The following is a 15923-nucleotide window of genomic DNA, read 5'->3' on the forward strand; positions in this document are numbered from 1 at the left end:
GGTAATGTCTGCTGTAAGATGCAGGCAGCTTCGTAAGTGCTTTGAGTCTCTCAAGGGGGACAGATGAGTGATGGAATGACTGATGTAATTAAATGTACTGGTTATGGAGATGAATCAGGCAGCCAAGTGCAGGGTCCTTTCAGAGGAGCGCGTCAGTTTAGCTGGGACGAGTGCGGGGTCCTTTCAGAGGAGCGCGTCAGTTTAGCTGTGATGAGTGCGGGGTCCTTTCAGAGGAGCGCATCAATTGTAGCGGGGACGAGTCCAGGGACCTTTCAGAGGAGCGCGTCAGTTGTAGTGGGTGCGAGTGCGGGACCTTTCAGAGGAGCAAGTCAGATGTAGCGGGTTTGAGTGCAGGTCCTTTCAGAGGAGCGCATCAGTTGTTGCGGGGATGAGTTTGGGGTCCTTTCAGAGGAGCGCATCAGTTGTAGTGGGGATGAGTGCGGGTCCTTTCAGAGGAGCACTTCAGTTGTTGAGGCGACAAGTGCGTTTCCATCTTCGATCCTGGAGATAACCATGGACTGAAATAGATTAATCACATCAGACTTTGGGACAAAGTGTCTGATGTTACGTGTAAGGGTCGGTTGGTCATTGGTGCTTTTTGCTTCTGCTTGGTGTTGGTGGCCATGTTTGATTGGAGTCTAGAAAGGCGATGATTCTCTTCTGATGGTTGGCGCACTCAGCCCGAAGCCGACAGGTTTGTTGAGGAGAGAGGACAGGAAGGTGAATTTAGCTTTGGTTTCCTGTGTTTCACCTGATTCTGAGCTGCAGGTTGTCAGTGTCTGACAGAGGTTAGGGAAGTCCATCTTCAGGTGTAATTGGGTGTCATTAAAGTCGAAACTGGCTGAGCTGAAAGGCGAGTACCAAAACCTGGAACTGGAGTGGCATAAGTCATCGACCAAAGAGTCCAAAATACATGTCAACCGAGCCAAGAGGTCTTACTAAGTGACACATATCCATGAGGTGTTCAAGAGGACAAAGGAAACCATCAGCGTGGACCAGAAAGCATCTTGCCCATGTCCCTAATAAGTGATCCCTGCTCATCCCTTCAAAGCAGCGGTAACCTTGAGTTCTTCAAGGTTCAGAGTTGCCAAATCCATGAACCTGTCCTCGGATCCGCACAAGTTATGTGTACTAACCTCTCGTCTCGCTGTTCCAAACCTCTTTTACCTTTTTCTTCACAACATGATATCCTTCGGGATCTTGTTTGCGCTATATAAAACTTTATAAATAAATAAACATTAAAAACCAGTGAGGTGCTGCTTGTGGAAAAAATCCTCTACTGGCCCTTAATTCTGGCCAACCACTGACCTCTCTCCCATTTGAAATCTTGGAGTGTAGGTAACGAGACAACTTCAAGGCTACGTGGAACTGACCCACCTCTTCCAAGAACAACAGTCCGGATTACAACCTCTTAAGGAGCGTGGAAACCACACTGGTGAATATGAGAGACGAGTTCTTGCTCTTCCTAGATGACCACAACAACACTATGGCAATATCGACCACACAATCCTGGTTGAGAGACTTGAACAGTGAACACACATTTCTGGACCTGCAATACAGTGGCTCCATCCATTTCTCAAAATTACAGTCAGAAAGCCAAGATTAGATCATTTCTGTCGTCCACGCATCTGGTGCAGTGTGGCGTCCCTCAAGGATCATTCCTCTCGGGCCTTCTGTTCAACATCTACTTATACACTGTGTGTTGCTCAGTATCTGTCAGAGTACACCAGGTGATCTTACAATTCAGTTGGAATATGGGGGAGAAAATGCAATCAAAATTACTTTGTGTATAGGCCACTTGTTCTGATAATCAGTTATAATGAATCCGATTCATCGCTGTCTGAGTGCCTCAAGCCTTGGAATCCATGTCTCCAAAAGTATAGAATCTGAGGATCCATTTCAATGATAATCTCCCTTTCGTTCTTATGGTCCGTGATATAAGAAAGGGTGATAAAATCTTCTCATTCCTTCACACCAGCCAACTGACCACAATGACCACTGAGCTGACCAGAGCCCTCATCCTGGTGCATCTTGCTTAAAGTAACATAATATACTCCAGCTGACCAAAAGATAAAAATCAACTTCTGAAAATCAATCATTGCCAGACTCCCAAAACTTTAGAACAAAGCAGCCAGAATTTGCTTTGGGGGTTCATAAGTGGGATCCACCCATTGGGCACTGCACTGGCTCTCTGTTGATGCTAGGATCAACCCCAAGGCTTGTTTTTCATCCATAAAGTATACCTCTAGAAACTGACACCTCTGTACGTCACAACCAGATCCCTTCGCTCAATATCTGCCCATTGGATCACCCAACGCTCATTCAAGAGGTCGAAATGCGGAGGAAGAGGTCTGGGCGTACAAAGACCTTGACTCTGTAATGCTCTCAACCTAAATCTGAGAACAGAAGCTACCTACATGTGGCTCAGGATACAACGAAAACCAAACTATTGGGACTTTCTCTTAACCAAACTCAACACAGCACTCCTCTGTCTGGACTCTAACCTGCTGCCATAATGTCGCACTCCTCCACCCCTCTGCAGGCGCTGAGTCAACGCTAAGGAGACCAGCCTTTCTCCGTAAAATGTCTTACTCATAAAGTAAATAGTGCTTAAAGTAGGCACCCTGTTTCTGCAAAACCTCACTTAATGTCAACAGATTGTTTGAAAAGAGACCAAGATTAAGCCTTGTGGAATCATCGATCAAGAGGGGAGTTTGGTTTGAGGTTAAGCTGTGAGTCGTAACTAGCTCGATGCAGTTTCTGAGGGAGGGTCTGATCTAGTTCAACGCAATTCCATCACAACCCATGTGGCCAGATAGGAGCTTGGGAAGGAGGTCGTGGTAAGTTGTGTGGAAGTCAGGAAATGGGTCAAGCACTAAAAGTAGACAGGAGTTCTTGTTGTCAAGGAGTTTGAGGGTCTCACCTATCCAACAACACTTGTTTCCGTGCTGTGGTTGGATACGTTGTTGGTTTTCACTTTGTAACTTCAGTATTAAATCAAAGATGTGCCCTTCTCATCACAGAATATTCAGTTGTGTGATTTGCTGTAAATGTTTTTTTGTCCTTCGGGACATTGATTCTGTTCCCACATAGAAATGATAGTGTATGGGGCAGAGTTATGCTGGTGTGCCAGTGTATGCAGTCAAGCAGCGGCGGGGGCATTCACGTATGCTGCTGTTGGATATCTGCTTTAGTGCATCTGAGGTGTCTGGGCTGAAAACCCTTGCTTAAATTTAGATAAAACAATATTGCTGTTAGAAAGGGGGGGAGAAACATTTGAGGTCCAAGCATTTTGGGTGTTTCCAAACTTGTAGATCTCTCAGTGAACATTCTGGGCTCCCAAAAAGAAGAGATCCCACTCATGTCCCGAGGACTTTTTCATGGTCCAGTTCACCAAGACCTGCTGGATTGTGGCGGCAGGCCTAATTGATTCTCGTTTGGGTTTCACTTTGCGTTGAAGCAGAATCCACCCAGCTTGTGATTGTGGGTACAGAGTCTGTGTTGAATTTGCACCACACTCTGTCTCTGTGGAACTAACTCTGTGACTATTGGGTAGTACAGAAAACTTGATGATGTAGAGAATGTATTTGGTGTGGGTCGGAAGGTTTTGTAGTGGGGTGGGTTGGTTTGGGTTGGGGTTCTCCTCAGCATGACCATTGATCCATTCCACACGGTCCTTCACCGTTGCCAGACCACTGAGGCATCGCTGCAGTGAGAGCGCCCCTCGCAGGTGAAGGATGGGCTTCTGTACTGCTGAACTTTAAGACACCTACAGTGCCACAATCTCATTCCATACAAGGCCACCAGATGACATGAGGTCTACCTTGACCTCAGTGCTGTGGAAAATGGTCCTCACACCTGGACAGTTTCTGTGGCAATAGCCCCTGCCCCACTGACATGATAGTGCACCCATATGGTGAAGACCCTCAGAATCAATCTTGCCAGGTGTCCTCACCCCCACCCCACGGACCCACATTCATGGTTGAACCAATTTATCCTGGTGCACAGCTGCCCTGGCTTCTCCCTTTGATCAGTGTCTGTGGTGACCGCCACCTATGTAGCCAGAATGTTCCACTAATGTGCTTTTTGCCATCCGAGCAGGTCCAAAGGAGGTCAGTGAGTAATTCTGGAAATGTCTGGAAATGTGTATGCCACAGGAAAGGCCTTCAGATGTAAATATATTTAGATAGCGCTTACTACCCCTGATGAGGTGTCAAAGTGCTTTTTGGCGAGTAGCACACTACTCCCGAACCCAAAAAGGATTCGTAGTGGATTAGGATATTGAAATATGAATTAATGTGGGCGGTGGACATGTGAAACCAGTAGTTGGATTAAAAAGGATAACAGAGGGATAGAAGAGGGAAGGGTCTAGAAAGTATTATTTGGAAGATGATAGCAGCAGGGGTGGTTTACGATGAGTAAAAGGGGAGATGGAGGAGGGATGAGTCTCTAGAAAGGGATTGGGGAAATGATAGTAGTAAGATGAGGGTTGAGATACATGAAGGAAGAATTTAGACAGGTGTTCTTGGGAGATCACAGTAGTAAAATGAGGTTTGGGGTGAGCCAAAGAGAGGGAGAGGGAGGAAGAGTCTAGAAAGGGTTACTTTTGGAGATCATAGTAGTAGAAAGAGGTTTGGGATGAGTCGGAGAGTGGAGGTGGAGGGTATATTGAGAGAGGTATAGGCTGAGACAGAGTAGTGCATTGTCTTTGCCTTAGCTTCAGGGTCGGTCTTACTTCCACTCACTGACAGCCAGAGGATATATGATAAATAGATGATGAAGCAGCGAGGGACCGCCCTGCCTCCATCCAGAGGGCGTCTGAGAAGCAGAGGAAGCAGTGAGGGACCGCCCCGTCTCCCATCCAGAGGGCGTCTGAGAAGCAGATGAAGCAGTGAGGGACCGCCCTGCCTCCATCCAGAGGGCGTCTGAGAAGCAGAGGAAGCAGTGAGGGACCGCCCTGCCTCCATCCAGAGGGCGTCTGAGAAGCAGAGGAAGCAGCGAGGGACCGCCCTGCCTCCATCCAGAGGGCGTCTGAGAAGCAGATGAAGCAGCGAGGGACCGCCCTGCCTCCATCCAGAGGGCGTCTGAGAAGCAGATGAAGCAGCGAGGGACCGCCCTGCCTCCATCCAGAGGGCGTCTGAGAAGCAGAGGAAGCAGTGAGGGACCGCCCTGCCTCCATCCAGAGGGCGTCTGAGAAGCAGATGAAGCAGCGAGGGACCGCCCTGCCTCCATCCAGAGGGCGTCTGAGAAGCAGAGGAAGCAGCGAGGGACCGCCCTGTCTCCCACCCAGAGGGCGTCTGAGAAGCAGAGGAAGCAGTGAGGGACCGCCCTGTCTCCCATCCAGAGGGCGTCTGAGAAGCAGAGGAAGCAGTGAGGGACCGCCCTGTCTCCCACCCAGAGGGCGTCTGAGAAGCAGAGGAAGCAGTGAGGGACCGCCCTGTCTCCCACCCAGAGGGCGTCTGAGAAGCAGAGGAAGCAGTGAGGGACCGCCCTGTCTCCCATCCAGAGGGCGTCTGAGAAGCAGATGAAGCAGCGAGGGACCGCCCTGTCGCCATCCAGAGGGTGTCTGAGAAGCAGAGGAAGCAGCGAGGGACCGCCCTGCCTCCATCCAGAGGGCGTCTGAGAAGCAGATGAAGCAGCGAGGGACCGCCCTGCCTCCATCCAGAGGGCGTCTGAGAAGCAGATGAAGCAGCGAGGGACCGCCCTGCCTCCATCCAGAGGGCGTCTGAGAAGCAGATGAAGCAGCGAGGGACCGCCCTGCCTCCATCCAGAGGGCGTCTGAGAAGCAGAGGAAGCAGCGAGGGACCGCCCTGTCTCCCACCCAGAGGGCGTCTGAGAAGCAGAGGAAGCAGCGAGGGACCGCCCTGTCTCCCATCCAGAGGGCGTCTGAGAAGCAGAGGAAGCAGTGAGGGACCGCCCTGTCTCCCACCCAGAGGGCGTCTGAGAAGCAGATGAAGCAGCGAGGGACCGCCCTGTCGCCATCCAGAGGGTGTCTGAGAAGCAGAGGAAGCAGCGAGGGACCGCCCTGTCTCCCATCCAGAGGGCGTCTGAGAAGCAGATGAAGCAGCGAGGGACCGCCCTGTCTCCCATCCAGAGGGTGTCTGAGAAGCAGAGGAAGCAGTGAGGGACCGCCCTGTCTCCCATCCAGAGGGCGTCTGAGAAGCAGATGAAGCAGCGAGGGACCGCCCTGTCGCCATCCAGAGGGCGTCTGAGAAGCAGATGAAGCAGCGAGGGACCGCCCTGTCTCCCATCCAGAGGGTGTCTGAGAAGCAGAGGAAGCAGTGAGGGACCGCCCTGTCTCCCATCCAGAGGGCGTCTGAGAAGCAGATGAAGCAGCGAGGGACCGCCCTGTCGCCATCCAGAGGGCGTCTGAGAAGCAGATGAAGCAGCGAGGGACCGCCCTGTCTCCCATCCAGAGGGTGTCTGAGAAGCAGAGGAAGCAGTGAGGGACCGCCCTGTCTCCCATCCAGAGGGCGTCTGAGAAGCAGATGAAGCAGCGAGGGACCGCCCTGTCGCCATCCAGAGGGTGTCTGAGAAGCAGATGAAGCAGCGAGGGACCGCCCTGTCTCCCATCCAGAGGGTGTCTGAGAAGCAGAGGAAGCAGTGAGGGACCGCCCTGTCTCCCATCCAGAGGGTGTCTGAGAAGCAGAGGAAGCAGTGAGGGACCGCCCTGTCTCCCATCCAGAGGGCGTCTGAGAAGCAGATGAAGCAGCGAGGGACCGCCCTGTCGCCATCCAGAGGGCGTCTGAGAAGCAGATGAAGCAGCGAGGGACCGCCCTGTCTCCCATCCAGAGGGTGTCTGAGAAGCAGAGGAAGCAGTGAGGGACTGCCCTGTCTCCCATCCAGAGGGCGTCTGAGAAGCAGATGAAGCAGCGAGGGACCGCCCTGCCTCCATCCAGAGGGCGTCTGAGAAGCAGATGAAGCAGCGAGGGACCGCCCTGTCTCCCATCCAGAGGGTGTCTGAGAAGCAGAGGAAGCAGTGAGGGACCGCCCTGTCTCCCATCCAGAGGGCGTCTGAGAAGCAGATGAAGCAGCGAGGGACCGCCCTGCCTCCATCCAGAGGGCGTCTGAGAAGCAGATGAAGCAGCGAGGGACCGCCCTGTCTCCCATCCAGAGGGTGTCTGAGAAGCAGAGGAAGCAGTGAGGGACCGCCCTGTCTCCCATCCAGAGGGCGTCTGAGAAGCAGATGAAGCAGCGAGGGACCGCCCTGTCGCCATCCAGAGGGCGTCTGAGAAGCAGAGGAAGCAGTGAGGGACCGCCCTGTCTCTGCTTAAGATACATCCCTCAGTGTGGGGAGATTCAGGGGGGCGTGGCTTCTTGTTGAGCAGCTTCCACGAGACCAGCTCTCTTCAGGTGCTTCGGAGACCAGAACCCACTTCCAAACACTCTGGCTCCTGCAGCGGTGGTGTGAGAGGTCAGGTTCCATGTGGTTGGCGTCCTCCATTGGAAAAGAGGGGTCAACCCCTAGTTCATGCAACAGGTCTCTATGCTCCCCAGTTCCATCTCCTCCTTCCCTCTTCCCCTGATGAGAACCCCCATGGTTGATGAGGCGCGGTTCCAGTGCTGCTCCATCCCATGCCTGCACCTAGGATGCTGCATGGAAGTGGCGGCCGCCACAAGACTCCAGTTGGTGGGCGGGCGGGCGGGCGGGCAAGGGAGATATAATCCAGAAAACCGTACCTGTTCTGCTGCAGACGAGTCTGTTCTCCTGATGGTGTGTGAGCAGCCCTGAGACACCCACACAGGCTCCCCATTCAATCCATACGCTGCTCTCATAGCATGAGAGCAGCGCCAGGATGGGGCTGAGCTGCCTGTGCAATGCAGCCGGTTTGGCGAAACCTAAGTGCGCATGTCTGTTCAGCCGGCCTAGACGGTCAACCAAACCAACATGCGCACTTTACAGTGCACACTACCCCCTCCTCCCTGCCATGCCCGGCTCGCCCGCACCACCCAAGGCTCCCTGGCTGAGTCAGTCAGCAGGAAATAAAATAATAATATTGTTATATTATCATTTTATTTTCCACTGACTGACTCAGTGGGGCGACGCTCCTCCGCCATTATGGAAGAGCTGCCCCTGAGGCTGGCGGCCCTTGTAGGGCAGCAGCGGCAGCACGTGCTGCACCCGCTCATCACGTTGTTCTTACAGGCGCTCCAATCAAATACCACCAACCTCTAGGCTGGGGTCGGGCTGAGAAGAGGGCCGCTTGCACCTTGTTTGTCTTTTCCTCTGTGTCTCTGGGGACTGTTTCTTCTGTTGCTTGTGGCTTTCTTCGGTCATTAATGCCTTTTTATCGTGCCATTCCAAGGAGTGCTGCTAATGTTCGCCCATTAGCAGTCAAAGGCTTGCTTCTGCATCTGGAGTTAAAAGGCAGTCTCTGCACCTGCACTTTCACTCACTGGGCGGTTTAACCCTTGATTGTCGAGAAGAACAGGGCGGATTGTCAAGATCTGAATTTTATTTTGGATTTCACAATTCTGCCAAGGGATACTATGATTTATGATACCATCCACAGCTTATCAACAACACGCTGCATTGTGGGACTTGTAGTTTTCCTTTTCACACTTTCATTATGGCTTAAAGCTTTGAAATTCAATGTGCTATTGGCTAAAATGCCAGAATAGACAAAAGCATTAAACGTGACACGGAGCCTTTTATATTTTTACCAAGTCTTCAAGTCCATTTACAAAAGGGCTTATTTCACATGAAAAACCAATAGTAAACTCTGCTCACACATTTTGTGAGGGTTCACTCTTTCATTCACATCATGCATAAAAATAAGCATTGGCGGTGTGAATCTTTTTAACTTTTGTGCAGTCGAAACTTTTATACCAAGCTTCACAACGCAATAAAGGTATAACACAGACAGCCACAGCACAGCCTTCCCTATATCAGAGAATGAGCAAAGGACAGTGCTGTGCAGGTGTGAACATCACCCCCTTCTCTCATACAGTGCTTAATTTGAGCCAGCTGCTGTCGGTGGGGCCCAACAGCATTCTTTTTTGGGGACCACCACTTATTTTTCCTTAACAAATAATCACAGCAAGCTACAGAGAGAGCATAACACATAAACAGGGAAGATGATGAACGAGAAAGATGAACAGACTGGCGCAAAGAGACGAGGCAGGAACCCTCAAGAGTGAGATAAAGGGGCAGCAGTGGAAACAGCCCTTTTTCATAAAACAGTGCAAGCTTCCTTTCTATAGAGGACCGAAGCCGGTAGGGCAGAAACAGTGCAAGCTTCCTTTCTATAGAAGACCTAAGCAGGTAGGGTAGAAAACGTGCTAACTTCCTTTCTATAGAGGACCAAAGCAGGTAGGATAGAAACAGAGCAAGCTTCCTTTCTATAGAGGACCGAAGCAGGTAGGGCAGAAACAGAGCAAGCTTCCTTTCTTTAGAGGACCTAAGCAGGTAGGGTAGAAACAGTGCTAGCTTCCTTTCTATAGAGGACCGAAGCAGGTAGGGCAGAAACAGAGCAAGCTTCCTTTCTTTAGAGGACCTAAGCAGGTAGGGTAGAAACAGAGCAAGCTTCCTTTCTATAGAGGACCGAAGCAGGTAGGATAGAAACAGAGCAAGCTTCCTTTCTATAGAGGACCGAAGCAGGTAGGGCAGAAACAGTGCAAGCTTCCTTTCTATAAAGGACCGAAGCAGGTAGGGTAGAAACAGAGCAAGCTTCCTTTCTATAGAGGACCGATGCAAGTAGGGCAGAAACAGTGCAAGCTTCCTTTCTATAGAGGACCGAAGCAGGTAGGGCAGAAACAGTGCAAGCTTCCTTTCTATAGAGGACCGAAGCAGGTAGGGCAGAAACAGTGCAAGCTTCCTTTCTATAGAGGACCGATGCAAGTAGGGCAGAAACAGTGCAAGCTTCCTTTCTATAGAGGACCGAAGCAGGTAGGGCAGAAACAGTGCAAGCTTCCTTTCTATAGAGGACCGATGCAGTTAGGGCAGAAACAGTGCAAGCTTCCCTTCTATAGAGGACCGAAGCAGGTAGGGTAGAAACAGTGCAAGCTTCCTTTCTATAGAGGACCGAAGCAGGTAGGGCAGAAACAGAGCAAGCCTTCTTTCTATAGAGGACCGAAGCAGGTAGGGTATAAACAGTGCAGGCTTCCCTTCTATAGAGGACCGAAGCAGGTAGGGTAGAAACAGTGCAAGCTTCCTTTCTATAGAGGACCGAAGCAGGTAGGGTATAAACAGTGCAGGCTTCCTTTCTATAGAGGACCGAAGCAGGTAGGGTATAAACAGTGCAAGCTTCCCTTCTATAGAGGACCGAAGCAGGTAGGGTAGAAACAGTGCAAGCGTCCTTTCTATAGAGGACCGAAGCAGGTAGGGTATAAACAGTGCAGGCTTCCTTTCTATAGAGGACCGAAGCAGGTAGGGTAGAAACAGAGCAAGCTTCCTTTCCATAGAGGACCGAAGCAGGTAGGGTAGAAACAGTGCAAGCTTCCTTTCTATAGAGGACCGAAGCAGGTAGGGCAGAAACAGAGCAAGCTTCCTTTCTATAGAGGACCGAAGCAGGTAGGGTAGAAACAGTGCAAGCTTCCTTTCTATAGAGGACCGAAGCAGGTAGGGCAGAAACAGAGCAAGCTTCCTTTCTATAGAGGACCGAAGCAGGTAGGGTAGAAACAGTGCAAGCTTCCTTTCTATAGAGGACCGATGCAGTTAGGGCAGAAACAGTGCAAGCTTCCTTTCTATCGAGGACCGAAGCAGGTATGGTAGAAACAGTGCAAGCTTCCTTTCTATAGAGGACCAATGCAGGTAGGGCAGAAACAGAGCAAGCTTCCTTTCTATAGAGGACCGAAGCAGGTAGGGTAGAAACAGTGCAAGCTTCCTTTCTATAGAGGACCGAAGCAGGTAGGGTAGAAACAGTGCAAGCTTCCTTTCTATAGAGGACCGATGCAGTTAGGGCAGAAACAGTGCAAGCTTCCTTTCTATCGAGGACCGAAGCAGGTAGGGTAGAAACAGTGCAAGCTTCCCTTCTATAGAGGACTGGTAAAGGTAGGGCAGCACAGCACAAATGTCTTCATCACAGGTCATGTACTTGAAACTCTAACTGTCCTTGCACAAGGGTTGATTGCACCATCTGTACTGTTGCCTCCTCCTCTCAGTAATTGAATCCTCCCCTTTGCACGCATGTGTACGTTTGTTCATGGTGCACACAACTGTGCACAAGACATCCGTGCCATTGCAGTATTGCTCCATTTCTCCATTTCATCACTGTTGGGCACCAACTGCTTTCAAGGCAGTGTCATTGGCACCGTGTGCCATCTTCTTCTGTGAGTAGAGGGTGGCAGACATCAAAGCATGGGTTAGAACAGGGCTTTGTAGCCCCCAGGGAGGATTAATGCATTGCTGAAAGTGATATTAAGAGTATAGATGTTTAATAACAAGCAGTGGCAAAGTCAGCAGGTCTTGCGTTGGACCCCAGCCTTCATGCAATTCCTGTTTTGTTTTGTCCTGGTTTTTGCAAAACTTTATTGTTTGGGTATTTGCTGGACACTTATCAATGTAAAAAAAAAAAAAAAAAAATTGCTAAAGACAATAACGTTTTTTGGTGCCAAAAATCTACACATTACCATAGTACTCCTTGGCACTGACGTGAACTGCTTCGTGTGCGGATGTGTTCCTTGTGAAAGGGTGGCATGCAGCTCAGTTCAAAGTGCTGTTGGCACTGAAGTCTGCGGATGGCTGAAGTGCTGAAGTGAGCTGATACATTGCTCCCTAATCTATGTGTAAGTGGGTGGAAGAAAATGTGAATGACGCCAGCCACAAATTAATGGTTGACGTCAGGCTGAAACCCCTGTAGGTAACTACGTTCTACTCATAACTTTAGTAAAATCAAAAGGTCTTGGCTAACACAGACCTTAAACAAGCATTGGAAATGCAATAGGTCTCGCAGCATTAGAGTTAGTGCTTTTAGAATTGTTTATGGGTTTTTGTGTAAATCTTTAGCATTTTTGTTTCCTGTAGCCAATGCTAAAGAATTAAAAAAAAAAGCCATAAACATTTCTAAAAGCTCTAACTCAAATGCTCCGAGACCTATTGCACTGTGTGAGGGTGAGGGTGAGGGGTTGAGGGTGAGTGAGGGTGAGGGTGGGTGAGGGTGAGTGAGGGTGTGAACGTTCTAATGTGATTAATAGTGGCTTATTCTATCAAAACTGAATTGATAAGTGGTTGAGTAGGTCTGTTAAAGTGATGCAAAACCCAGCCGCTCCCCTCTAGGGGTGTTATTTGGAGGACTAAGACTGACCCTGTATTCTACAAAGTAAGCCTGCCTAGTTGGGTAGACTCATAGTATTGTTACTAGAGATACAGACCGCTTTTAATGCAAGGACCTGCAACACTCTATGCTTTTTTTAGTAACTTTTGATCTATTTGATTGGGAAACACATTTTATTTGCAGATTTTACCAAATATGTATCTAGTGAAGGATTGTATGCCATAATTATGCGGAAAACGCCACATCTCCTAATTACTGTGGCCCTGATGGTAGGGTGGCTAGTCTTTGCCGAGGCTCGACTCATGGCCTGCAGGTCACTGCTTTTGTCGGTGGCTTGAGTGATGGCTTGAGTGATCGCTCGAGGGGATTGCTGGCTTGCCTTCATTGGAGGGTTTCTGACCGGTTAAGTGTAGTGCAGTGCACATCCTGTGATTGTCCCGTCAAGCTTGTATTGCTTGAGTGGTAGTTGCTGATCTTGCATTGCCTCTGGTTCTTGAGGCAGAACAGTGTTTTGCGCAGGATTACACGTTTTGCACGTGGGGAGGCTGGGGTGCATCGGCGTTATAGCACATCTCCGTATAGAACGGTGTATTAAGTATTTCTGTTGACTAGATAAAATGCCCTCCCCAGTACAAAGCATTTTTATCTGCATTATTTTGGGTGGGTACGTACTGTTTTGGTGGAGTGCTTCGGCTGTGTTGATTACGCATCAGGCTTCGCCCTCCTTGGAAGACATTGCATTGGCCCAACCACCACCCCTGCATAGGACACCACATGCAGCACGCTGCGTGGGGGCGGTCTCCTTGACAGGTGTTGACCAAGTTCGGTCTGTATTGTGCAGCACCGCCCCCTCCCTCCCGCGCACACACATGGATGCCCCCTACCCACAGAGGTGTGTGATGTTTGCCTCGAACACAGAATGTACTGGCACTCGCTGGCTGCCTGAACACCCGGGGGGGATGGGGGGAGAATCCATTGGCATGGCAACCGGGGAGGTGGAAGGGGGCATGACTCAAGAGAAAACACAGGGTGGCTGCCATGTTTTGCAACAAACAGTACGATTGCCAAGACGCTGGCTGAGACCGAAGCCTGTTCTAAGAAGCGCATGCAAGCCCTGAAATAAATCACCTGAGCACGTGCGATTTACGATTTTAATGTCTTATTTTTGCTTAGCACTCGCTTTTAGTTTAGACTCTCCTACATACCTGGTGCGACCTGTCCCTTTCCAGGGCGCTGCGCGCGGGGAGCATGATTCGTTGGGGTCCGAAAACCGGACCAGATGTGTTTGCTGAATGTCTGCCTGTTCGTCAAGGCGCTTTCAGCTGTTAGAAGCCCCGTTTGTTACAAACGAGACGCTGTTGTCAGTCTGATTTTAACCGATGCGCCTCCGGTGCTTGCCAGGGTCGTGTCGTCTAGTCTTTTGTTGCAAGAGCTGAAGAGCATCTTAAAACTGTTCGGTTACTGAGTTCTGGCGGCCACAGTGAGAACATCGCTGAAATTGTGTGTCCGTAACTTTGCAAGAAGTGAACTTTGTTTGCCAAGAGAGAACCGAAAAGTGCCCTGGAGTGGAGGAGGGGGGAGGAGAGTAGGGGAGGCACGGCCTAGCGGCCGTGCAATCAAGTAGTGAGGGGGCGGAGCTGGGGGAGGCTGTGGAAGAGAGTAGGCAAGCGACACGGCGGGAGGGGGCGGAGCGGGTAAACAAAGACGGACATGCACGCGCCCGTGACTTTTAAGGTCAATGCGCATGCGCATAAGCTTAATGCGCATGCGCATTGACCTTAAAAGTCACGGGCACTGCAAGGAATCGCCACGATTCCTTGCAGTGTGGATAAAGAGTGGATAACTCGCAATACTCTCGCCTTGCTCGATGCGCATGCGCATCGACAGGCGAGACCTAAAAAGTCAGTCAGACTGGCATTAGCTGCTGGCCTCTAGCAAGAAACTAAAAAAACCGTCACGAGAAAGAAAGGCAAAAGTAAGTGAGGAAAGAGAAAAGGAATGAGAAAAGAAAAGGAATAAAAGAAAGAGAAGGAAGGCAAATGAACGAAAAGGAAAGAGAAAGAAAGATGGAATGAAAGAAGGAAGGAGAAAAGAGAGAATGAAAAAAGGAAAGAAACTAAAAGGAAAAGAAAGAATGAGAGATTGAAGGGGAGAAAGAAAGAGTGAAGGAAATTAGTAAAGAAAAAAGAAGGAATGAAAGAAGGTAGTACAAGGAAAGAAAGAAGGAGAGGGAGAGAATGCGAGAAGGAAAAAGATGTAAAGAAAGAGGGGAAGAAAAAAGAACGGAAGAAAGACAGAAGGAAGGAAAAATCTAAGACAGCAAAAATTAAACGCAAGAAGGAAAGCAGGAAAGAAAGAAGGGAAATAGAAATAATGGGGAAAGAGTTTTAAAAAAAGGATAACTTAGTACAGGACAGTTTCAAATGGACCGACTATCTGATATGCTGTGAAATAACAGGCCTAAAGTCCCTTTAAACAAGTATATTATACGTATTAGTACAATCTAAAGATCTTGGTCAACCCCAGACCTAGGCGAAGATTAAACCAAGGAGTGGTGAAATGTAAAGAACTGGTTTTCTGCCCCGAGGCCATACCACAGTCTACAAATATCTGACGTCAGGGCCTGCTTTTGACACTCCCTGTGACGCACGGGATCCATGATGCAACCCTTTGCAAACACAGCAGTCTGTCATTGTTCACATAGTGCACATTTCCTCGTGAGGTCTCGTGCCACTGGTGACCACAGACATAATTTAGAGTGAGCTTGTCACCCCGATTAAGCGCCTGTTTTAATTGCATTTATATAGCGCCTACTACTCCTGGCCAGGCGTCGAGCAGAGGAAGCAGAGGCCTGCTCCTGCAGACCGTCTCTCGGTGCCACCAGCACCGGTCTGCTCGCACTCAGGCCTGTCCCCCTGCACTCTTCCACTGCTGCTAAAGTTACCGCACAACCTGATGTCTCTTCTGGGGTTTAGTTTGCCAACCCAATGCATTCTGGGAGATGTAGTCCTGGTTCATTTCAGTAGGTCAAATTGAATTTACAGCAACTGAGAACATAGATTTGTAATGGAGAAGCCAGGGCGTGAGCGCAGCTTCTTGGGTAACATGGGGTCACCCAGTATCCAGAAATAGTGCACGTGCAGTCAGTGCCAACTACGGAGGCATCAGTAACCCAAAATAGTGCAGTGCCAACCACGGAGTCATCCAGCAATCCAAAATAGTGCACATTCCTTGCCAATTATGGACTCGAACAGTAACCCTATTAGTGCACTGCAGTGTCAACCTATGAGTAACCCAGTACCGCATATTAGTGAGTGCCAACCATGGAGTTACTAATCCAAACTAGTGCACGTGCAGGACCAACCAGGACACACTTTAAATGACGGCGGTGTCATTTGTAATGTGAAATTCAAAACATTTCGTAACTTGTGTTTACTTTTTTCTCACAGAAAACTAGTTTTAACAGAAACTGTCTCACCAGGAAAGTTTTTCTGCTTTAACTAGACTCCTGGGAGTATCTCGTTTCTTTTTTTTTGTAATTCACAGCATGCCCTTGCCTGAAAAAAAGTTACGAATACCAGCAAATCTCGTGTTGTTGTAATAAAAATGTACGTAATTTTACAAGCCTAAGACTCTCCTCGACACCTTGTTTTACGAGTGTATAAATACCGTGGTAATGGTTAATGCCTTGAAGTCAGCGCAAGAAGA

General features: G+C 49.5%; 1 protein-coding gene across 5 annotated transcripts in view; it reads left to right on the plus strand.

Annotated features, from left to right (window-relative positions):
* Window positions 1–15923, plus strand: part of LOC144797747 (phospholipid scramblase 3-like) — a 180930-nt gene that overhangs the window by 46498 nt on the left and 118509 nt on the right. The window lies entirely within an intron of this gene.

Source organism: Lissotriton helveticus, chromosome 12, assembly GCF_964261635.1.
Source record: "Lissotriton helveticus chromosome 12, aLisHel1.1, whole genome shotgun sequence".
NCBI lineage: Eukaryota > Metazoa > Chordata > Amphibia > Caudata > Salamandridae > Lissotriton > Lissotriton helveticus.